Consider the following 25,418-nt stretch of genomic DNA (forward strand, 5'->3'; position numbering starts at 1 on the left):
AGGCTGCTACTTTTGCCAACTCTGCTGATGCTGGCCTGGCAGGTGGTGAAATGGCCTTTTTGGGGTTATCGGCAGAGTCAGTAAAAAACAACCAGACTCGGGAAGATCTAACAGTTGTACTGGCAACTTCCTTCGTGTTGGTGTTACTGGGAACAGTTGCCTGCCTTCTGTCTGCGGCCACCACATTGCTTCTTCCTGCCTGCTGTGGTGCTATGCCTCCCTCCCCCTGTGTGCTGCTGTCCTCGCACTGCATGTCCTCCTGCCAGGTTGGGTCAGTTACTATATCACCCACCACCTCATCTTCCACTTCCGCACCCTGGTCCTCCTCCTGACTTTCTGGCAATTGTGCCTAATCATCGTCCACCTCTTGTGACACTTTCCCACCATCGACTTTGTGTGACCGTGGCTGCTCAAATATTTGGGCTTCGCTACATGCGATCTCCTCTTGCCTCGATTAAAGTGGACCTGGCGAGAGGCCCGAATCTATAAATGGCAAAGTGAACAGCTCTTTGGAGTGTCCAAGTGTGGGATCAGTTGTCTCTGAGCACTCAGCATGGTGGGAGGAAGGAGGTTCAGGGTGAGGAATATGCGGTCCAGACTCACGGCTACTGAGACTTGACCGTGTGGAAGATAGGGTGGTGGTGGTGGTGGTGACTAAGTGACTGGAAGCATTATCTGCTATCCAACCAATAACCTTTTCACACTGCTCTGTGTTCAATAGTGGTGTTCTGCGGTCCCCTATTAATTGAGACAGGAAGGTCGAGCGACAAGATGTGGGTGTTTGTTGTGGCACAATTTCAGCTTGCCCTTGGCCTCGGCCTCTGCATGCACCATCACCATCACGTCCAGTCCCCTGTCCCTTGCCATGTGCCTTGCCCATTTTAAATGGAGGACAATATCTTCCACGCTCACTACATATGGCTGAATTTGGAGCGAACTTATATGTGATCCGTGTGACGGACAAACCACAGTTTTAAATATCTGGCCTGTAGGTAACTATTTTTAACAGCAAACTGGTGTCAATAGCTTCACTGACACACTGAAACAAATTTTTAATGGAGGCCAGAAATGGCAGTATTTTCTGAAAACATATATGTGATCCGTGTGACGGAGAAAACACAGTTTTGAATACCTGGCCTGTAGGTAACTATTTTGAACAGTAAACCAGTGTCAAAAGCTTCGCTGACACACTGAAACAAATTTTTAATGGAGACCATAAATGGCAGTATTTTCTGAAAACGTATATGTGTTCCGTGTGACGGACAAACCACAGTTTTAATTACCTGGCCTGTAGGTAACTATTTTTAACAGCAAACTGGGGTCAATAGCTTCACTGACACACTGAAACAAAATTTCAATGGAGGTCAGAAACAGCAGTATTTTCAGTGCAATTATATGTGATCCGTGTGACGGACAAAAGACAGTTTTAAATAGCTGGATTTTTAGCGCTGTAATATGGAAAGGACCTGGCTGTATTCTGCAGTGCCAAAAAGCAAATGGCGCAGAAAAACGGTGTTCTCTGGATTGCTTTTTAAGCAAATTAAGATACCAAAAACAATTATTCATGGCCCCTGAGACTTGGGCCTATGTCTAGAAATATCTAACAGCAGCAGAAGGCAGAACTGGAATGGAGCCTCTTGTGCTATGTGCACTGCAGTCTGTTATATACCCTGCCTGCCTGCCTATATACACTGCCTGCCTGATATCTCTGCAGATGGATTAGTCCTCAGAAGGACTGTTTGTTAAGATGGATATGTGTCTCTAATATAGTTTGGTACAACTACACTAACTAGAAACAAGCGAATCTCTCCCTAGCTCAGCAGCAGCTCTCCCTACACTGTCTGATTCTGGAGTGACTGTGACGAGCACAGCGGCGCCAGGTCTGATATAGACCTGATGACGCTGTGCGGCCAGCCAATCACTGTAATGCCACAACCAACATGGCTACAGAATTACAGTGAGTGGCAGGCAATCCCTGCATGTTCATTGGCTCTCTAAAGAGCCCCAAACATGCAGGGTGGGGACCCAAGCTCCCTTCGAACAACCCCGGAAATACTCGCCGAGCATCTCGAGCAGTGAGATGTTCGGGCGAGCACCGAGTAGTAGCGAGCACGTTCGTTCATCACTATAATTTACCAAACGGCAGCAATGAAACAAAGAGTGAAAAATTGAAAGGGGTCTGAATACTTTCCGTACCCACTGTAGATAGATAGATAGAAAAAAGAGACAGAAAGCAGCACTAGCAAACCGTTAGCAAAGTATGGGTGCCAAGTCCTCCAGTCATACACCAATCCTCAATATAGAATAAAAGGCTCACACCTTGAGCCGAAACGTCGCCTAAAGCCCATATGGGCTATTTTATCACCATTTATTTTTTCTAATAATGAGTGCTGTCTTCATTTTTTTATTCTAGATAGATAGACAGACAGATAGATAGATAATAGATAGATAATAGATAGATAATAAATATGTAGATAGATAATAGATAGAATACATTATCCAGATAAGTCAAAGTTAAAAAAGATCCCAGAAGATTCCGGCGTTACCACGGTCTCATCACTAACACTCATGTAGCATCTTCTACTTGTTAGTCTGAGGTTTTGTATCTGGCATCAATAACAGAAGGAACACAAGGTAATTTTGTATCATAAAAGGTTCTAGAAAGTGACCACATATTACATTTCCTGTCCTTGTGGTAGGTCTCGGCTTTCAATGGCTTCATCAATCCAAAAGGAAAGTCTCTTAAGATTTCAGATATGCGTTGGCTTATGGAGACCGGGAGAAGAAATACCAAGGAGGAGATTAGCGGCAGACCCATAACTCACAGCTCCCACCGCTCCTCCGCCTGTCACCATGCGGTTTAGGATGGGGTCGACCATAAAACAACTCAGGTGAGATGTCTGCACATAGGAGTGGAGGTGCAATGTCAGGATCCTGGGTCCCAAACAAAAGGACCCCCATCTACCATGTGTCATATTACTGAGGTCTTCTAACATGGGAGGGGGCTGGGCTACATAGTAGCACCTTAGAGCAACGTGATATAATGTTCAATGAAATCGTACCTCTATGTTTTCTCCCAGGAAGAGCCAGAAGCCATTAATTTCTCCTCCTAACCGTGGGAAAAGCCTTCACTTTATGAATGTCAAACATGATAGAATTCAATGGAATAATGGAGGAAGATTGTTGGATCCCACTGACTTTGAGGTTACAAATTGGTGGGACCCAACACAAGTCAAATGCATATGGTGATACGCTAACATCTCCCATCCGGGACAAACCAAAATGAGCCTATTGTATTCTCCGAGATAATCGGTGTCATAGGTTTCTAGTGGCCACTTATCTCCTTGCATGAAAATAAAAGGAAAAATAAATTAAAGGGGCTGTCCAAAAATTGGAAAAAGAAGCCTCTATTAAAAAGAAATGTACTAAAATTTACAGATAACCCATTTAATGGGTGAAGATGGATGTCCACAGCATCCTCCCAGCAGGAAAAGGGGCACCATGAGACTCATTTTTCAATTGCTTTGGAGATCACCGGATGCCAACGCCACCAACAATCACCAGAGCATAGGTTGAAAAATAGTCACAGCAGATAAGGAAGACAAACAAAAAACATACACAAGGGTGGTGTTTTGCTGCAATATTTGTGTCCGGGCACTGGATCTGATGTTCCAGCATTCTAGCGCCACACAAAGGTATTGTCCAGAGACTTGATGGCTTTTTCTGGATGTCCTGGTGGTCTTCCTTTTTTTTTTTCGGTGGCCTCGCTGATATTTTCGTAGACTTGGCAAGGAATATAGATGTCCGTGTGTGCACATTTATAATGATGGCTTGGTCTGTTTTGGGCAAAAATAAAGAGTCCAGCACAAGGTGCCACTAAACGCATCTGCAGTCTAAAGTCATAGGTTCATTGTCCAGTCTACAGAAATGCCGCCAGTGAGGACTGTGATCTCAGAGATGCAGGAGACAATGGTAAGAGCTGGTTACCATGCGTGGGAGCGGTACAATACAAAGTCAACATGTTTCTTTTCTTTTTCAATTTACTGCTCATTAAAATTATCATCGGTTCTTGAGATATTAACACTTTCCTCTTGCTTACATTCCATTGCCAAGGAGACCGACCACCACTGTTGGCTAGCTTGTAAGCAACACACTGCTCTGGTGTCTCTCTGTAGCACATGTTCAGAAACAGCCGCAGCATGGAGGACATTATACAGCAATACTGAGCACTGTAACTGTGAATCCAGCTCTGGAGGAAAATTAAGTACTTACCAGCAAGTAGAACTTGCAGAAAGTATATTATGCAGCAGTACTGAGCAGTGTAGCTGTGAATACAGCTCTGAAGTGAGATAAAATACTAGAATGCAGCAACAGCTCCCAAAGGGCATCAAGATACGTGCAAACACGGAATATTCTAAAGTGCATTGCTGCTTTAGTTTCGATACTTATAAATGTGGGGTTCTTGCTGTAAATTTTGATCAAATAGTGTGAGCCCATCTGCTATGACAAAATGACGTCACTTTTTCCTGCAACAGCAGTTTCCTTGAAGGGGTTGTCCAGGGTTAGAAAAATATGGCAGCCTTCTTCGGAAAAAGAACTATTCACTTCAACGGAGCTGAGCAGCAATACAAGCTATATAACCCCTTAGATCGATGACGTTGTTTTTGTAAGACGGCAGCCATGCTTTAATAAAAGCTTCCTAGAAAATAAAAAAAATTAAGCAACTTTGTAAATAATAATGATTAGAATTTTTAAAAAAAGAAAAAAACATCTACCGTTTTGTGTCTACAGCTCCAATGCAGACATATGTAGGCTACCATGCAGACTACAAATAAACCTTGTGCAGTCTCATCCTGATATACTTCATAGTATCACTCCATCATAACACGTAGCAGAGGATATGTATGGGTATGTGCTTAGCCTGTAACCATGGACACATATGTAATTGCGTTGGAGTTGTGTACACAAAACAATTAGACGTTTTTGACCACGACTGTAGATTTTTTTTTTATTATTATTATTTTTTTCAGATGCAAAAGACCTTTAAAAGTAATAGTTGTAAAAGTAAACACAAACTTTAAATGAAAAATGAATGAAAATAGACAAAAAAACCCCAAAAAAACAATAGAGAACTTAAATAGAGATGCCGCTAAGCCTAAATAAACAGAAGCGAATATCTGGGAGCACATACTATACTCAACGGAAACTTTTCATAGGGGTCAGATTGCACAATTTGCAAAAAAAAAATATATATATATATATATATATATATAAAATGGAGAGGTTGTGGAGCGCGGCGTGTTCGCGTGTTCCCGGGCCCGGATTTTATGAGCAGCTGTTGTAGAATTTCTCAGACTGTTATGCAATCCCACGGCGAGGGTTGTTCTTACAAACCCTGGAAATAATGTCATTATTACTATTACATCAGGGCACAGGGCCACATCACAGGGCCAGGATCATATGGAAGAAGCTTCCGTCGCTGCTGCTGGTGTGTATGGAATTTCCGGCCCGAGCATCAGGCTATACATAACCAAATCAAGGGAGGAAACAATGTATCAGTATTATAACACTGATCATACACTGATAGGAACAGATGGGAGGAAAAGTGCCATTAGTGAAAGAATCAGACATCACTTATAGGGGAATATTCCTGACAGGAGCACATCTCTTATCTTATTATCATGCAGATTCTTAATTATTATAATTGTATTATTGCTACCAGTAGTAATAGAAATAGAACAAATGGTGAGGACGGAGCATTTCTAGTTCTTAATGGTAAAAGTAAGAGACGAGGGAATTTATTCTTAACTAATCAAATTTGTTTGAATTCTCACCCAAACAGCCTCCATTTTCCTGGATTCAGAAAGTCAGGAAGAGCTTTAAGGGTGATTCCCATCTTCTTAGATGCAATTGTTGGATAGTGTCTGTAAAAAACAAGCACTTTTTCAATTTACTGCTCATTAAAAGTATCATCTGCTCTTGAGATATTAACACTTTCCTCTTGCTTACATTCCATTGCCAAGGAGACCGACCACCACTGTTGGCTAGCTTGTAAGCAACACACTGCTCTCGTGTCTCTCTGTAGCACATGTTCAGAAACAGCCGCAGCATGGAGGACATTATACAGTAATACTGAGCACTGTAGCTGTGAATCCAGCTCTGGAGGAAGATAAAGTACTTACTAGCAAGTAGAAGATGCAGGAAGTACATTATACAGCAGTACTGAGCAGCGTAGCTGTGAATACAGCTCTGAAGTGAGATAAAATATTAGAAAGCAGAAGCAGCATTGAGGACATTATGCAGCAGTACCGAGCTGTGTAGCTATGAATACAGCTCTGGAGTGAGATAAACTACTAGAAAGTATAAGCAACATAGAGGACATTATACAGAAGTTGTAAGCGGTGTATCTGTGAATACAGTTCTGGAGTGAGATAAAACACTTATAAAAAGTAGAAGCAACATATAGGACATTATATGGCAGTAGTGAGCAGTGTAGCTGTGAATAGACCTCTGGGGTGAGATAAAACACTTACTAGAAAGTAGGAACATCATGGATGACATTTTAAAGCAGTACTGAGCAGAGTAGATATGACTACAGCTCTGGAGTGAGATAAAACACTTAATAGAAAATATAAGCAGCATAGAGAACATTATACAACAGAACTGAGCAGTATAACTGTGAATACAGTTCTGAAGTGATATAAAACACTTAGCAGAAGCGGCATGGAGGACAGTATACACCAGTACTGTGCAGTGTATATGTAAATCCAGAACTGAAATTAAATAAATTTGCAAGAAGCTGCAGCTAATCTTGCTTATGTCTGCCTGATTGCTCACTGTGCTGATTGCTACTACCCTCTTCATAGACATCAATATACTCCAAAACCTCACACCTCACTACGCTGCTGTCTGTTTTCCTTTGATGAAGACAGACGGGGGAGTAAAAGTGGCTCATAAGTATAGAAGTATAAGTTTCTTATATTATACTATTAATTTATTCAAAGTTTCTTGAAACTACAGTGACCATTTAATAGTAGTAGTAGTAGTGACAGCTGTAGTAGTCGTCATTTATTACTACCATTGCTAATATTACAATAGTAGAGGTAGTACAAGTTCTTAGTAGTAATAGTTCTAGTAGCTGATCAGAACTGATGAGAACATTAAAGAGAATCTGTCAGTGGGTTTTTGCTATGTTATGTGACAGCAGCTTGGTGTAGGGTCAGAGACCCTGATTCCAGCGATGTGTCACTTAGTTTACTGGGTGCAGCAGTTGTGATGCAATCACTGTTTTCTCTGCTGAAGCTCTGAATTCTGAGCCCTTTATAACCTCACCCACAACACTGATTGGCTGCTTTCTGTGTACACTTTATATTAACAAAAAGCTGCTAATCAGTGGTGGGGGGCGAGGTTGGACTAGGAGGCATGAGACACCTAGTCCTGTAGTGATAATCTCCTGCTGAAAAAAACACTGATTTTATTGAAACAGCAAAACACAGTCCAGTAAGTGACACATCGCTGGAATCAGGATATCTGCCCCTATATCATGCTGTTCTCGGATTACATAACACAACTCTGCTGATAGATTCAATTTAATAAGTTGCAATAAACTTCGTCAATCATTTAACACATTGATATTCCTCATAAGAAAGAGGAACATTAATGGGGAACAGCATTGCACCCCGTGAGGCTGTCAGCCGCCCTATACATTACATAGACAGCTATTTCCTATATGAAGCGGCGGGAATGGCGCACTTGATAATATTTATAGTTTATTATTTAAATTATGCAAATAGAGAAAAAATAAAGCTACATTGTGACACTTCCCACCTGATGGTGATGACATAATGATGTTCCGGGTGCCCTGTATTCACTCCGCTAATCACAGTCTGCTATATATAGAGAGATGTAGTAAACAGCTGTGTAAACCTCACCAGATAAGCGGCATTACAATTTAATTAACTTCAAGTAGTGTTCTAGATTTAGTGAGCAAAAATAGAGTGAAAGGATGAGCTATTCTAAGGCAAAACGTGTATGAATCCTGTAACTATTCAGCCCCACGGTCTCTTGCAAGAGACATACAGTGGGTACAGAAAGTATTCAGACCCCTTTAAATTTTTCACTCTTTGTTTCATTGCAGCCATTTCGTAATTTTTTTTCTCATTAAAGTACACTCTGCACCCCATCTTGACTGAAAAAAACAGAAATGTAGAAATTTTTGCATTTATTAAAAAAGAAAAACTGAAATATCACATGGTCATAAGTATTCAGACCCTTTGCTCAGTATTGAGTAGAAGCCCCCTTTTGAGCTAATACAGTCATGAGTCTTCTTGGGAATGATGCAACAAGTTTTCCACACCTGGATTTAGGGATCCTCTGCCATTCTTCCTTGCAGATCCTCTCCAGTTCCGTCAGGTTGGATGGTGAATGTTGGTGGACAGCCATTTTCAGGTCTCTCCAGAGATGCTCAATTGGGTTTAGGTCTGGGCTTTGGCTGGGACAGTCAAGAATGGTCACACTCCTTTGTTATTTTAGCTGTGTGCTTAGGGTCATTGTCTTGTTGGAAGGTGAACCTTCGGCCAAGTCTGAGGTCCAGAGCACTCTGGAAGAGGTTTTCATCCAGGATATCTCTGTACTTGGCCGTATTCATGTTTCCTTTAATTGCAACCAGTTGTCCTGTCCCTGCAGCTGAAAAACACCCCCATAACATGATGCTGCCACCACCATGTTTCACTGTTGGGATTGTATTGGGCAGGTGATGAGCAGTGCCTGGTTTTCTTCACACATACCGCTTAGAATTGTCACCAAAAAGTTCTATCTTCATCTCATCAGACCAGAGAATCTTATTTCTCATAGACTGGGAGTCCTTCATGTGTTTTTGAGCAAACTCTATGGGGGATTTCATATGTCTTGCACTGTGGAGAGGCTTCCGTCAGGCCACTCTGCCATAAAGGCCTGACTGGTGGAGGGCTGCAGTGATAGTTGACTTTGTGGAACTTTCTCCCATCTCCCTACTGCATCTCTGGAGCTCAGTTACAGTGATCTTGGGGTTCATCTTTACCTCTCTCACCAAGGCTCTTCTCCCACAATTGCTCAGTTTGGCTAGATGGCCAGGTCTAGGAAAACTTCTGGTGGTCCCAAACTTCTTCCATATAAGGATTATGGAGGCCACTGTGCTCTTAGGAACCTTGAGTACTGCAGAAATTCTTCTGTAACCTTGGCCAGATCTGTGCCTTGCAACAATTCTGTCTCTGAGCTCCTTGGGCAGTTCCTTTGAGCTCATGATTCTTATTTGGTCTGACATGCACTGTGAGCTGTGAGGTCTTATATAGACAGGTGTGTGCCTTTCCAAATCATGCCCTATCAGTTTAATTAAACACAGCTGGACTCAAATGAAGGAGTAGAACCATCTCAAGGAGGATCACAAGGAAATGGACAGCATGTGACTTAAATATGAGTGTCTGAGCAAAGGGTCTGAATACTTATGACCATGTGATATTTCAGTTTTTCTTTTTTGATAAATTTTCAAAAATTTCTACATTTCTGTTTATTTTCAGGCAAGATGGGGTGCAGAGTGTACTTTAATGTGAAAAAAAAATCAACTTTTTAGAATTTACCAAATGGCTGCAATGAAACAAAGTGAAAAATTTAAAGGGGTCTGAATAATTTCCGTACCCACTGTAGAGGTCGGAAGGCCTCCTGAAAACAATGTTCCCATTATTAGGAAGTGGGTCTCCCATACTGTTTGCCTATGCAGTGAAGCAACAACTGCCAAAAATTTAGAGGAATTCCAATGTCCCTTGCAAGAGATGTAGATATGTTGATATGGTACATATGGTGGTAATATGGTGGTGAAGGATGAGGATGCGGAGAAGGAGGAGGACAAGAGCAAATAGACAAAATCAGGAAGCGTATACCCATGTCTGGGTGTGAAGACAGAGGTGCATGGGAATAGAGTTAGACCTCCCAAAAAAAAGACACTGGATTTGAGTTTATGTTACGCTGCTATCATTCGGTGGAGTTGAGAAGTCAGGCCCAATTCAGCCCTTGTTCATTTTTATAAGTGTCAGCCTGTCAGCATTTTCAGTTGACAGGCGGATGCACCTATCGATTATAATTCCACCAGTGGCACTAAAAACCCGCTCTGACAAAATGCTAGCGGCAGGGCAGCCCAGGACCTCCAAGGCGTAGAAAGCCAGTTCATGCCACGTATCCAGCTTGGATACCCAATAATTATAAGGCGCAGAGGAATAATGGAGGATGTTGGTATGGTCGGCAAGGTACTCCCTCAGCATTCTCCAAAACTTTTCCCTCCTTGGGAGAGTACCCCGCGCCTCAGGGCCTGTGATATGGGAGGGTCTGAGAAAACTGTCCCAGAACTTTGACAGTGTTCCCCTGCCTCTGCTGGATTGCATTTGTGTCTCTCTCACCTGTACTCCTTGGTTGTTCAATGAACTGTGACCTCTGCCGCCAGCGTTTTCAGATGGGAATTTTTTCATTAATTCCGCAACAAGGGCCTTCTGGTACTGCCCCATTTTATTAGGCCTGTCCGGCACAGGAATAAGAGACATCCTCCTCCTCCTCCCTGTCCTCAGGTCATCCGCGCTGAACAGACAGTATGACAAGTAGTACCATCTATAGCACAAGAAACTAGCTCCTGCTCTTCCTCCTCCTCTTCCTCATTGTCACCCAATCCACGTTGGGATGAGATGAGGCTGGTCTGTGTGGAATCAATCTGTATGGTTCCTTGCTCCATCTCATCGTGCTCCGCCTGCAATGCATCCTCTTTAATTGTGAGCAGAGAGCATTTCAGAAGACAGAGAGGCGGGATGGTGATGCTAATTATGGCGTCATCACCGCTCACCATCTTGGTGGAGTCCTCAAAGTTTTGGAGCATGGTACAGATGTCTGCCTTCCATGTCCACTCCTGAGGTCTTATGTGTGGAGTCTGACCTGTGTACTGACGGCATTGTTGATGATAGTAGTCAACAACTGCCCTCTTCTGCTCACAAATCCTTTCCAACATCTGCAATGTAGAGTTCCAATGCATGGAGACATCGCACACCATTGGTGAGCTGTAAGCTGCAAACGCTGCTGAAGCACGGCAAGGGCGGTGGAAGCTGTAGGTGACTTTCTAAAATGGGCACACACGCGGCATACTTTGACAAGCAGATCCAGCAGATCTGGATTGGTTTTGAGAAACTGCTGAGCCGGCAGTTAAGCACATGGGCCAGACATGGTACGTGTGCAAGCTCGCCTCGCTTCAGAGCCGCCACCAGGTCCCTGCCATTGTCACACATGACCATGCCTGGCTGCAGGTTCAGTGGTGTCTTTCAGAGCTGTCCACAACTCTTCAGCATTCTGCGGTTTGTCACCTAAGCATATTAACTTCAGCACAGCCTGTTGCCGCTTGGCCGAGGCAGTGCAGCAGTGCTTCTAGCTTGCGACTGATGTGGTCATTTCAGAGATGGAGGCTGAAGAGGAGGAGGATGTGCAGGAGATGTAGAATGTTGGGGCAACCCTGATTGACCCAGGGCCCACATCCTCGGCGTCAGGAGGATGTGTTCTGTCCCAAGGTCCCATTGGGTCCCGTCTTCCACTACATTAACCCAGTGTACCATCAGCGAGATGTACCGTCCCTGCTCACAAGCACTTGTCCACCTGTCCATGGTTAGGTGGACTTTCCCAGTAACTGCATTGCTGAAGGCATGGCTAATGTTGTGGGACACGTGCTCGTGTAATGCGGGGATGGCACACCGGGAGAAATAGTGGCGGCTGGGGACCGAGTACCGAGGGACGGCCGCCGCTATCAGGTTGCGAAAGTGCAAGCATTCGCAAAATGTGTGAATTTAGTAGTACGGCCTGTGGGGTGTTGTCTGCGTATTTGCGCTTGGGTTCCAAGGACTGGGGTAGGGATAACTCAACGCTGCGCTGGGACAAGGACGTGGACATGCTTGCTGATGGTGTTAGTTGAGAGTTTGCAGCAACAGGTGCAGGACGGGAAGCATCTTCACATGCGCCATGGACAGGGGATTGGCGTGCACGCACAACAGTGGAAGAAGCAATAGTGTCACCCGCAGACACTGCTTCTGAACCCTGGGGTTCAGCCCACTTAGATGCTTTGCTTCCATGTGCCTGATCATGCTGGTGGTCAGGCTGCTAGTTTTGCTACCCCTGCTGATGCTGGCCTGGCAGGTGGTGCAAATGGCCTTTTTGGGGTTATCTGCGGAGGCTTCAAATAACCACCAGACTCGGGAAGACCTAACAGTTGTATGGGCAACTTCCGTCGTGTTGGCGTTATGGGAAACGCTTTCCCGCCTTGTGTCTGCGGCCACCACACTGCTTCTTCCTGCCTGTTGTGGTGCTATGCCTTCCTGCCATGTGTGCTGCTGTCCTCGCTTTGCATGTCCCCCTGCCAGGTTGGGTCAGTTACTATATCATCCACCACCTCGTCTTCCACTTCCGCACCCTGGTCCTCCTCCTGACTTTCTGGCAATTATGTCTCATCATCATCCACCTGTTGCAACAGTAATTGCATTTTCCCACCATTGCCTTTATATGACCGTGTCTACTCAAATATTTGGGCATCGCTACACGTGTTCCCCTCTTGACTCTCTTGAAGCTGGCCGAGCGAGAGGCCCAAATCTACAAATGGAAAAGTAAACAGCTCTTCTGAGTGTCCAAGTGTGGGATCAGTTGTCTCTGAGCACTCGGCATGGTGGGAGGAAGGAGGATCAGGGTGAGGAATATGCGATCCAGACTCACGGCTACGGAGACTTGACCGTGTCGAAGACAGGGTGGTGGTGGTGGTGGCGTTGGCAAAGTGACTGGAAGCATTATCTGCTATCCAACCAACAACCTTTTGACACTGCTCTGGGTTCAATAGTGGTGTTCAGCGGTCCCCTAGTAATTTGGGCAGGAATGTCGAGCGACAAGATGTGGGTGTTTGTTGTGGCACAATTTCACCTTGCCCATGGCCACGTCCTCTGCCTCTGCATGCACCATCACCAGCACGTCCACTTCCCCGTCCCTTGCCACGCACCTTGCCCATTTTAAATGGAGGACAATATTTTCCATGTTCACTACAAATGGCTGATTTTAGAACACAGTTATATGTGATACGTCTGACAGAGAACCACGGTTTTAAATAGCAGGCCTGTAGTTTACGAATACTATTCTTCACAGTGACTTTGTGTGAATAGCTTGACCGACACATTGCAACAAAATGGAAAAGGAGGCCAATATTTTCCACGGTCAGTTCAAATTTCTGGATTTTTATCGCTGTAATATGGAAAAGATCTGGCTGTATTCTGCAGTGCTAACAAGCAAATGGAGCAGAAAAATTGTGTACTCTGGATTGCTTTTTAAGCAAATAACCATGATTAAGATGAAAAAAAAAATTAGCCCTGGCCACTGATACCTGGGCCTATTTCTAAAAATATCTGTAATAGCAGCAGTCAGAATGTGCAATGGACCTTACTGTGCTGCATCATACACTGCAGTCTGCCACATACCCTGCCTGCCTGCAGCTGGATTAGTCCTCAAAAGGACTGTTAGTTCAGATGGATATATATAAATATATATGTAGTGGAATACCTATACTCCCTTCTCTGCCTGTTTCCGGGGTAGACTGTGACGAGCATAGTGGCACCAGGTCTTATATAGACCTGATGACACTGTGCGGCCAGCCAATCACTGTAATGCCCACAACCAACATGGCTACGGCATTACAGTGCGTGGCAAGCAATCCCTGCATGTTCATTGGCTTTCTAAAGAGCGCCAAACATGCAGGGAGGGGACCCCATATCCCTCCCGAACAACCCGGAAATACTAGGTGAGCGCCAAGCTTGTCGATCATGGTGATGCTTGGGCGAGTACTGAGTAGTGGTGAGCACATTCACTCATCACTATTCATTACTCTTGAAAATATTTTTGTTTATTTTATTTCCTTTGTTCGAACGCTGAAATGCGTGTGGAGTAGAGATGAGCGTTGTTCTACTCGAACTGTTCGCCAATCTCAAATTCGAGCTGTTTTGGGCGGTGTTCGAGCCGGTCGGCGAACACGAACAATTTGAGAAAAATTCGGCTGTTCGAGGTTATGTTCGATAACTGTTCGTGCACCAAAATCATAACTGGATTTTTTCTCAGTAATGATGAAAATTAATGTTAATACGCAGTTTGAGTGTACAGCGGGGTGGGGGGAGGGGCAGGGGATGGATCTCTGCAGGAACAATGAAGATCTCCATTTTTTTTTCTCTTTCCCGCATTTACAGTGGGGAGGTGCAATCTGTCAGCCTATCAGCAGCGCACACACGGAGCGAAGTGCTTTTTTTCACACAAGCAAGGGCATGTGTGATTGGCAGTGTATGTCACATGTCCTTGCCCTATAAGACCAAGCCATTTTCCCCGTCGCCACCATTTTCTCACTGCTGCAGCTGCGTGTTAGACGGCACCGCTGTTGCTGTGTGCGCTATACCTTGTTAATTTCAAGCCAATTTTCGCACAAATATACAGATAGCTTGGGAGTAGGGAATAGTTGTGATTGCAGTCCTTTTAAGGACTAGGTTACAGCATTTCCTACGACTTTTATCAAGCAGGTCTGTGCTCTTAAATAGATAGATTGTGGGAGTAAAGACTAATTGTAATTGGAGTCCTTTTCAGGACTAGGTTACATCAGTTCCTATCAGTTTTTGCCAGGCAGATCTGTGCCAGTGCTGTGCAAGTTTTTTTCACAGCATTTGGCTGAATCTAGCAAAGCTAATCCTTTTTGGCCTATTGCAGAGTGTGTTAGTCAGTGGAGTAGCCTATCTGTGTTGCAAGATATACCACCTGTGTATAGAATACCAATTTTTTTACTGCACCTAGTGAAGTAAAATCTTTTGGGCATAGCATCATTCTATTAGTCCATCTATACTGACCTCCATCAGGTTGCAAATTAAAAATAATTTTTTTCTGCATCTAGCTCTGAAAAAATATTTGGGCTTCTAGCAGTGTGTGGGACTTGGTCTATTAGTCCATCTATACTGACCTCCATCAGGTTGCAAATTAAAAATAATTTTTTTCTTCATTTATCTCTGAAAAAATATTTGGGCTTCTAGCAGCGTGTGGGACTTGTTCTATTAGTCCATCTATACTGACCTCCATCAGGTTGCAAATTAAAAATAATTTTTTTCTGCATCTAGCTCTGAAAAAATATTTGGGCTTCTAGCAGTGTGTGGGACTTGGTCTATTAGTCCATCTATACTGACCTCCATCAGGTTGCAAATTGAATATAAAAATTTTCTGCATCTAGCTCTGAAAAAATATTTGGGCTTCTAGCAGTGTGTGGGACTTGGTCTATTAGTCCATCTATACTGACCTCCATCAGGTTGCAAATTAAAAATAATTTTTTTCTGCATCTAGCTCTGAAAAAATATTTGGGCTTCTAGCAGTGTGTGGGACTTGGTCTATTAGTCCATCTATACTGACCTCCATCAGGTTGCAAATTAAAAATAATTTTTTTCTTCATTTAGCTCTGAAAAAATATTTGGGCTTCTAGCAGCGTGTGGGACTTGTTCTATTAGTCCATCTATACTGACCTCCATCAGGTTGCAAATTAAAAATAATTTTTTTCTGCATCTAGCTCTGAAAAAATATTTGGGCTTCTAGCAGTGTGTGGGACTTGGTCTATTAGTCCATCTATACTGACCTCCATCAGGTTGCAAATTAAAAATAATTTTTTTCTTCATTTATCTCTGAAAAAATATTTGGGCTTCTAGCAGCGTGTGGGACTTGTTCTATTAGTCCATCTATACTGACCTCCATCAGGTTGCAAATTAAAAATAATTTTTTTCTGCATCTAGCTCTGAAAAAATATTTGGGCTTCTAGCAGTGTGTGGGACTTGGTCTATTAGTCCATCTATACTGACCTCCATCAGGTTGCAAATTAAAAATAATTTTTTTCTGCATCTAGCCCAGCCAATAGTTTTGGCCTAATACCACAGTTTGGCCACTCAGCTCTGCTTGGTTACCATCCATTGTTTTTTTGTGCAAACAACTCCAGAGTTGTGAATTAGTTAACCACCAAAATGAGTGGAAAAAGGCCTGCTGCTGGTGGAAAGGGGAATAGGCGTGTTGGGAAGGGGAAAAAAGGTTGTGTCCGTGGGGTAGGTGCAGAAGAAAGACCATCTTCCAGCCAAACTAAAATGTCTACTTCTTTTAGCGGACAATGTGATAAGATCCCTTTCTTACGGCCACGCCAATCGCTACAAATTCCAGATGAGGCACAAAAACAGCAGGTGCTTCAACGGATATCAAGTGCTCCTTTAAGTGGGCTCTCCTCCACATCAACTTCAACATCACAAATACTCCAGTCCTCAAAGGTGTCACCCAAATCGCACTTGCTTCCTCACAGCTCCCAAATCTCCAGCTGCCCGTCTGAGTATGAGGTAGAACAGATGGTTGAGTCTGCAGAGCTGTTTACTCATACTATAGCCTGGGAATCAGAGGTCGACTCCAGCGCTTCTGTGAATCCAGACGAGGAAATGATCTGCACTGATGCCCAGAATCTTTATGAGTCGGATCCAGGACCAGACGCAGAAGGTTCTGACCATAATGTAGACCCTCATTCCCAAACTGTAACTCCTGTTGGTGGAGACAATGAGGAAGACGATGATAAGACTCAAATACCTGATTGGAGCGACAACTTTAGTTTTTTGTCAGGGCAGGAACAGGTTGGCTCTGAGGACGACGGGTGTGATAACGCACAGGGTGATGATGATGAGGTCGGAGATCCCACTTACTGTCAACCCACAGTCAGCCAAGAGATGAGGTCAGCAGAGGAGGTGGAGGAAGATGCTAGTGACGACGAGGTCAGGTTGCGCCTTCCTGGACAGAGACGTAGTACTGGAAGCACGTCAACAACTGCATCCTCAAACACAACTCTGCCTCTCACCACAAGTCGTGGTGGCTCTTCAGGTCGCATGGGTGCTAAGCCTTGCATAGCCTGGGCATTTTTTCAGATCGATAAAGATGACCCAACTCGTGTTATCTGTAACATTTGTCAGCAAAAGCTAAGTAGAGGCCAAAAAATACATAGTTTGAGTACTTCATGCATGAACCGGCACATGGACATGAAGCATAAGTTGCAGTGGGAAGCTCAGTGTGCTACAATGCGGCCTAGCCGGCCGGGCCAACCACCGTCTGCCATATCTTGTGCATCCGCGGCCTCTTCATCCTCTGTGACTGGGGGGACAGCAGTCACACCTGTTTTGGGGCGCAGACCTGCCACCTCTTTACCCGCAACAGCCAGCGTGATTGGCAGGTCATCATTTTCTTTGGAGGTGGTAACACCAGCTGGTCTTGAACGCTGTCCGACATCGATAGCACCACCTTTGGATCAAGGCAACCTAACATGTCCGCCTGCATCTTCCTCACAGACCGGCAGTTTGCCGGGGACACCCTTATCAACCCCGTCTAAGCACAATAGCCAGCCCTCGGTCCCTCAGATGTGGACAAGTAAAAGACCATTTCCTCCTAGCCATGAGAAAGCTAAGAGGTTGAATTTCACCATCTGCAAGCTCTTGGCTACAGAAATGCTGCCTTTCCGCCTGGTGGACACAGAGGATTTTCGAGACCTTATGTCCGTCGCAGTGCCCCAGTACCAGATGCCCAGTCGGCACTACTTCTCAAAGAAAGGTGTGCCTGCGCTCCACCAGCATGTCGCACACAACATCACCGCTTCTTTGAGAAACTCTGTGTGTGACAGGGTGCATTTCACCACAGACACTTGGACGAGTAGGCATGGACAGGGGCGTTACATGTCGCTGACTGGGCACTGGGTAACTATGGTGAAAGCAGGACAAGGGGCTGCTGTCCAAGTCTTGCCGTCCCCACGAGTTGTGCGTCAATCCTCTTTATGTCAAAGTTCCTCCACTGCTTCTGCCTCCTCAACCTCCTCTCGGTCTTCCACCTGCACCCAAAGCCTGTCTGGTCATGCCACAAGCTTTCTAACTGCGCAGAAGGGATCCTGCACACCTCCTTACTATGCTGGCAGTAGGGCTCAACGTCATCAGGCGGTTTTTACATTGAAATGTCTGGGAAATGTGAGTCACACAGCTGAGGAGTTGTGGTCAGCTCTGGAGAACCAATTTCATGAATGGTTGTCTCCACTGGACCTGAAACCAGGGAAGGCCGTGTGCGACAATGCTGCAAACCTGGGTGCGGCCCTTCGCCGGGACAATGTCACACACGTGCCTTGTATGGCTCACGTGTTGAACCTGGTTGTCCAGCAATTTTTAGCCCACTATCCCAGACTAGATGGCCTTCTGCAGAGGGCACGGTCGCTGTGTGCTCACTTCCGCCGTTCGCATCCCGCAGCTCAGCGACTTACATCTCTACAGAAGTCGTTGGGCCTGCCACTTCACTGGCTAAAATGCGATGTGCCTACCCGGTGGAATTCAACTCTGCACATGTTGCAGCGACTGTGGCAGCACCGACAAGCCCTGGTGCAATACGTTCTGACGTATAGCCTGGGCCAACGAGATTCAGAGGTGGGGCAAATCACGCTGGAGGAGTGGTCTCAGATCAGGGACCTATGCACCCTTCTGCACAGTTTTGAAATGGCGACGAAGATGTTTAGTGCTGACGATGCCATTATCAGCATGACTATTCCGGTGATTTACATGCTGGAGCACATGTTAAACAGAATTCGGAGTCAGGTGGTGGCACAAGAGGAGGTGGAGGAAGTAGAGGAGGAGGAGTTGTATGCGGAAGGGCTAACATCTGCAAGGTCCAGACGGTCGGCAGCACCAAGGCGGCAGGCATGTGAGGGTGGGGGAGATGATTTTACCAGGGCGCATGGTAGCAGCCAAACTAGTGAGGAAGGTGCAGGAGCCCAGGAAGAAGTGGAGGACGAACTGATGGAAGACTCATCAGATGAGGGAGACCTTGATCACATTTCTGTTGTGCGAGGTTGGGGGGAGAGGACAGAGGAAGGAAGCATGATTGTTACCTCGCCACCAACACAACAGGGACTTGGTGCTCCTGGATGCGCAACACACATGAGTGCCTTCTTGCTGCACTACCTGCAACATGACCCTCGAATTGTGAGAATTAGAAATAATCCTGACTACTGGGTTGCCACACTGTTAGATCCCCGGTACAAAAGTAAATTTGCAGAAATTATTCCTGCCATAGAAAGGGATGCACGCATGCAGGAGTATCAGCAGAGACTGTTGCAGATTCTTACATGTGCTTTTCCACAAAATACCAGTGGTGCACGTAGTGAATCTCACAGTTCCAACTTGCCAACCGTGGGACCGTCAAGTGTTCAGCACTCAAACCGTAACAGAACCACAGTATCTGCTGGTAACATCAATTTTGCGGAATCATTTCACCACTTTTTTAGCCCATCCTTTGCAAGGCCACAGGAGACAAGAAGTCTGACACATAGTCAACGCCTAGAGACGATGGTACAGGAGTATCTCCAAGTAAACATTGAAGCCACGACTGTGTCACTGGACCCTTGCTCTTTTTGGGCTTCCAATCTGGATAAATGGCCGGAGCTAGCCACTTACGCCTTGGAGATCTTGTCATGCCCCGCAGCCAGCGTTCTGTCTGAACGTGTGTTCAGCGCTGCTGGTGGTGTGCTGACAGATAAGCGCACGCGGCTCTCCACTGATAATGTAGACAGACTCACGTTCATAAAGATGAACAAATCATGGATCCGAAACGACTTTTCTACCCCTGTGTCATCCTGGGGAGAGTAAAAGCTTGATGATTGGTTAAAATCACCCTACCAACCGTTTTAAGCTTTCAAATTACTAATCATGTTTATCTGTATCTTGACTGGAAAATAATTTGGGCTTTGTAGCAGTGTGCAGCACTGATCCTATTAGGTCATCTATAATAAGCTTCACCAGATTTAAAATTGAAAATAATTTTTAGCTGCATCTAGCCCGGAAAATAATTTTGGGGCTCCGAGATGCGCAAGACACATAAGTGCCTTCTTGCTGCACTACCTGCAGCATGACCCTCATATTGTCAGAATTCGAAGTAATCATGACTACTGGGTTGCCACACTCTTAGATCCCCCAAACTTTTCGATCAACCTTTTCATTTTAATAAAGACCAAAAAAATGGTCATTTTTGAAATTATAAGCATTAGCAGGTTGTTAGAAACTGAAATCAAAAAGAGTTTTCAACTCAAAACTTTATTCTAGGTGATGTTACATTTTCACATAGGACCCCTTGTTCGAAAGGAGCTTCTGAACTCTCTCGTCCATTGAATTTGTCAGGTTTTGGATGGTTTCTGCTTCAATTGTTTTGCATGAGGACAGAATACCCTCCCAGAGCTGTTGCTTAGATGTGAACTGCCTCCCGCCATCATAGACACTCCTTTTAATGATGCTCCAAAGGTTCTGAATGGGGTAGAGGTCAGGGGAGCATGGGGGTCACACCATAAGTTTGTCCCCTTTTATGCCCATAGCAGCCAGAGATGCAGATGTTTTATGTGCAGCATGAGATGGTGCATTATCATGCAGAAAAATGATCTTGCTGTGAAATACACGGTTCTTCTTCTTGAACCATGGCAGGAAGTGCTGTTTGAGAAAATCCACATACATTATGGAGTTCATCTTTAGCGCCTTCAGGGATCCTAAAGGGGCCGACAATCTCTCTCCCCATGATTCCAGCCCAAAACATTACTCCACCTCCTCCTTGTTGGCGCTGTAGCCGTGTTTGCGTGGGGTGTCCATCAACCAGCCATCCTCCACTCCATCCATCTGGACCATCGAGCGCTGCACGGCACTCATCCGTGAACAAAACAGTTTTGAAATCAGTCTTCATGTAATGTTTGGCCCACTGGAGCCGTTTCTGCTTGTGTGAAGTGGATAGAGGAGGTCGACAGGATGGCGTATGCACAGCTGCAAACCTCTGAAAGACCCTGCATCTTGTTGTTCGGGGGACGTTGGAGGCACAAGCAGCTTCAAAAACTTGTCTGCTGCTATGACAAGGCTTTTTTGCCGCTGCTCTTTCAACCTGACGTAATTGCCTGTAGGAAAGAGTCCTCAATTTGCCCTTATCAGCACGCACACGTGTGTACTGTGAATCAGCTACATACTTCTTGATTGCCAAGACACTTCATCCTGATCATCGCACAATGTTGATTGTAGTCATGCCTTGACCTAAACACTCCACAATTTGTTGCTTCTCAGCAGCCGACACATCCTTTTTCTTTCCCATTTTGGCAGAAAATGTAGGCTGCTTAATAATGTGAGAGAGCCTTCTTAAGTAGTCTTGCCTTTCATTGGACACACCTGCCAAACTAATTAGCACAGGTGTCTGCAATTGCTTACAGTGATATAAAGAGCCCTGACACACATCACCATCAATGAGTTTAACTGACAAACAAACAAATTCTTCCCTTATCACTCCTAAACACTTTTTGCATAATAATTTGGAACACCGTGTACATGTGCTTTTCCACAAAACACCAGTGGTTCACGTAGTGAATCTTACAGTTCTAACTTGCCAACCGTGGTCTGTATGGAATTGTTCAATAAAGGGCCCAAAATTAAGATAACATAGATGGGAGAGGTCTCTATGAATAGGAATTCCTAAGTATTTGATACCCTGTGAGGGCCAGGCAAAGGGAAAGTTGGACTGGATGGAATCCTATATGGATTTAGGGAGGGAGACATCGAGGGCCTCAGACTTCGCTGCATTGATTTTAAAATTTGACCATGTAACAAAGTGATCTATTTCAGCCATAACAGCATGGATGGATATATGTGATTGAGTGATATATACTAGGACATCATCAGCAAATAGAGAGCACTTGTACTCGGTGCCTCCCACCTCAATCCACCTAATATTGGGGTTATGGCGAATTGATGAGAGCAGGTGCTCCGTCACTAGGATGTATAAGAGAGGGGACAGAGGACATCCCTGCCTTGTCCCATTGGTGATTGTGAAAGGTGATGAAAATGTTCTGACGCACCCCCTGGGCCTTGGGACACCCGGAGCCGGACCCTTTTTGGTGGATGCTGGTGGTTGTAGTCTTCGTGGCGGCGATCCGGTTCCGTGGCTCAGGGCGGTCAAACCAGTGGCGGAACTATTTATGTGGTTTTGATGTTTAAATGTCCGACTACGCCACCCGTGGATTGCGGTCAGAGTGAACCGCCGCTACAGGGCAGACCGCTAAGGCTGGTGTTGTGGGTGCAGCAGAGCGTAGCATAACTCCCCACGGGAGGAGTATAGCCTCAGGGCAGTGTATGCGGAGGATGGGGGTGATGGTGCAGGGCAGCAGCAGTAACGACACGGAGTCAGTGATGCAGTTCAGGGCCTTTACTCACAGTTCTTATTATCCAGACCACGTCTGCAGGTAACGGCTGCCCACGTCGTACTGTGCTCACCAGGTGAGGGGCTCAGACAACTCCCAGATAACTTTGGAGCGCTTCACAGGACCCCCTTTGTGTGTCCTTTGTCTGGCCTTTCTTACCAACACTTCTGTCCGGCTGCCTCGGGCCTCCTCTTGGTAAACTTGGCGCCAGTTTCCCTGACCCTATGTGGTGCCTTCCTAGCGGGTGGAGCAAGGGGCTGCGCCACATAAAATGTCAGAGCCTCCGGTTTCTAGCTGAGGGTCGTTTCCTGCCTCCACTAGTTCGGGGACCGGTCTCCCCCTTTGGCCTGACCCCTCCACGCAGGTGGATTCGGGCGTGCGGTGGCGACTCGCCCGTCCGCACCCCTGGGATCCCTTCATTCCTCGTTCCTGGAGCCTTCTCCGCTCCTCTTCCTTCCTTCTCCCTCTTGCAGGCCTGGGCCTCTGTTACTAGGCCCGCCTCCGGAGCAGAGCTCATGCAGAGCCCCTGCTCCCTGCCACTTCTGCTCAGACTTCTCTGCACTGAACTAAGATGGTGCCCACCTTTTATACTCCCTTCTCAATGCACCCAGGAACTGCTTCCTCCCTGCTCCTGCACTGCAGGGTTCCCCTTCCTCAGTGTTCCCTCCCCCCACTCCAGCCAGGGACAGGGACTGTCGTGCCCATCTCAGGGGCATATTGGTCGCCCTGCCCCACGGCAATGTGGTGTAATGCATGCAGGTGTCGGGTCCTGATCCACACTCCATCCTTATCTGAGAGTGAGATATCACACCTCTGGGTGAGGTGCAATACGTCTGTAGCAACCGAGCCCTCGGTGCTACAGTTCCATTTATCTTCAGCCTAGGTGACGTATTGTGATACAGGGCCGTGATTTTGGCTATAAAAGGGTCCCCTAGACCCCTACCCCAAGCTTTTTAAGAGAATCATATATGGCGTGCCAGGAGACTCTATGGAATGCTTTCTCAGCATCCAACGAGAGTATCTACTTACAAATTTTTAACTGCATCTAGCCCAGGAAATACTTTGTGCCTAGTAGCAGTGTCTGCTAGTCAGCGGATTATCCCGGCTGTTAAGCAAGCTACACCACCTGTAGTTTGGACACTTAATTTTTTCAAAGGAAATGCTTCGGGACCACGGGATACTCAGTGAAGAGCATCAGGAGGCACCCCAAGGCATAGGGGCTGGGACTGGCACTAGGATGCCTTGCGGTGGACAGCCGAGCTCGATCCTTATAAAAGCTTTTTAACTGCAGCAGCTTTAGTGGACGCTACTGGAGCTGGAATTACGCGGCTGCTGGCATGAGACTTGCCCTCCAATAGATCCTTGTAAATGGATTTAAAGTGTATTCATTCAAATTAGAGGGACAATTTAAATTAAAAAGCTTAGAGCTGCCTCCACCACAGGGGGGCTCTCTCGACCCACCAGCGGACAGGCACCAGTATTGGGAGAGGGGGGCTGGCCATCAGGGTTCACCGCGGCTCTGGCACAAACCCGGCGACACGGAGGTGGCACGGGCAGGAGCGGACTGGCCATCTCGGCTTCTCACTTTTTGGATTTTAGAAGGGCATGACATGCCTATATCTGTGTCTCCCCCTCCTTTTACTCCTCCACCTCTTTTCTTTTCGCATGACTATATGTACTTGTCACTTTTCCATGTGTTAGTTGTGTCTTCTGAGCAGTTTGTCAGCTTTTGGACACCTTTGAAGGTGTTTTCTATGTGTTTCTATGTGTTTTTGTTTGCCTGCCATTGGTTTTAACGGTGTTCGAAGGTGTTCGACGAACAGTTCGACGAACAGTTCGGCGAACACACGGGTGTTCGACGAACCGAACTCGAACACTACGGGGGTGGCTCAACACTAGTGTGGAGTACACCACTATGTTACTCCACATGCATTTCAGTGTTCGAACCCAATGAACTCTGACACACCATACAATGTCATGTGTCTTTCTTGGCGCTTTTTTTTCAAAATATTCCTCTATATAAACCTTTGTGGACCCTGTATATGCATATGGTTTTTGTTTCCTGAAGAAAAAGTGTGTTACACTTCGAAACTCGTAGAAAATAAAAAAAAATGTTATGTTACATTATCCCTGGCACTTGATGTCTTTTCAATAGCTGGCAGGGCGAATATAGATCACGAACTTTCCATTTTTTTATATTAAACTACTGAGCAAGGGTTACATCCCTGAAATCAGTCTCTCTGCCCTGACATTATATAGCAGAGAACTTCGGACAGACTCCCTTTAAATGATCACTAATCAGTAACATGTTTTCCGGTCGGCAGTCATTGATAGCCGACCAGTTTTCAAATGCACGCTGAGAGATCAGTAAGGCCCCCTTCATATGTCCGGAAAAAACAGTATGGGTGGTGTCATGAAACAGCTTCTTATCTTAATCAGCCAGATATCAAGATTTGTTAAGCCAAGAGAAATACACTATTGTGTTTGTGTTGACTTGTGAATATATGTGTGTTTCTTTGGCTGGTCAAGGACAGTGATTCCGGGTGAAAAAATGATGTTTGTTACTATGCTAATAGCATATTGTACTAAAGCCAGCTAGATGTTGATTTAAAGAGCCCCCTGCTATACCAACTATATAAATTGATTAAATGCACAAACAATGAGACCTGTGGAATAATACCCTCCTTAATCCTTGGCCTAGGACAATTGTAACTATTTTTAAGGGACATATGCCTCTGTAGCAGGCGGACTTTAAAAGGAGAATCAAAGATCAGAGACACTCGTAAGAACATCAGCTTGGCAGCATGGCTCGATCCAAAGAGACACAGATTTGGATTCTACATGATTCTAGCCTAAGGGTATGACTGGAAGTATACGGATCTGCTCCCCTGGCCATCAGAGAGTCCATGTATACATTTGGGGAGACCAGGTTGGGACAGTGAAGTCACCTAGCCCCATGGATATGTTGTTTGGGGTTGCCAGGTGGGACCCTCCGGTCGCCTGGAACCCATGGAGACAATTAGAGAAGCCAGATTGGGACCAGCCGGTCATCTGGCCCCATGGAAACTCTCGGAGAGGCCAGGGTGCGACCCTCGGGTCT

The 25,418-nt window shown here is 45.5% G+C and overlaps 1 long non-coding RNA gene across 1 annotated transcript in view; it reads right to left on the reverse strand.

Moving 5' to 3' along the window:
* Nucleotides 1-3,243: 3,243 nt before the first annotated feature.
* The window catches only part of LOC141264159 (uncharacterized), a 123,852-nt gene continuing 101,677 nt past the window's right edge, over nt 3,244-25,418 (reverse strand). Inside the window, exons 3-4 of the long non-coding RNA XR_012319810.1 lie at nt 5,835-5,924; nt 3,244-4,699 (exon numbers count right to left, since the gene is read on the reverse strand). This is a non-coding gene — a long non-coding RNA (uncharacterized lncRNA). The remainder of the gene's footprint in view (nt 4,700-5,834; nt 5,925-25,418) is intronic.

Source organism: Phyllobates terribilis, unplaced genomic scaffold (assembly GCF_046119375.1).
Source record: "Phyllobates terribilis strain yellow unplaced genomic scaffold, ASM4611937v1 Scaffold_4__5_contigs__length_816908805, whole genome shotgun sequence".
Classification (NCBI taxonomy): Eukaryota; Metazoa; Chordata; class Amphibia; order Anura; family Dendrobatidae; genus Phyllobates; species Phyllobates terribilis.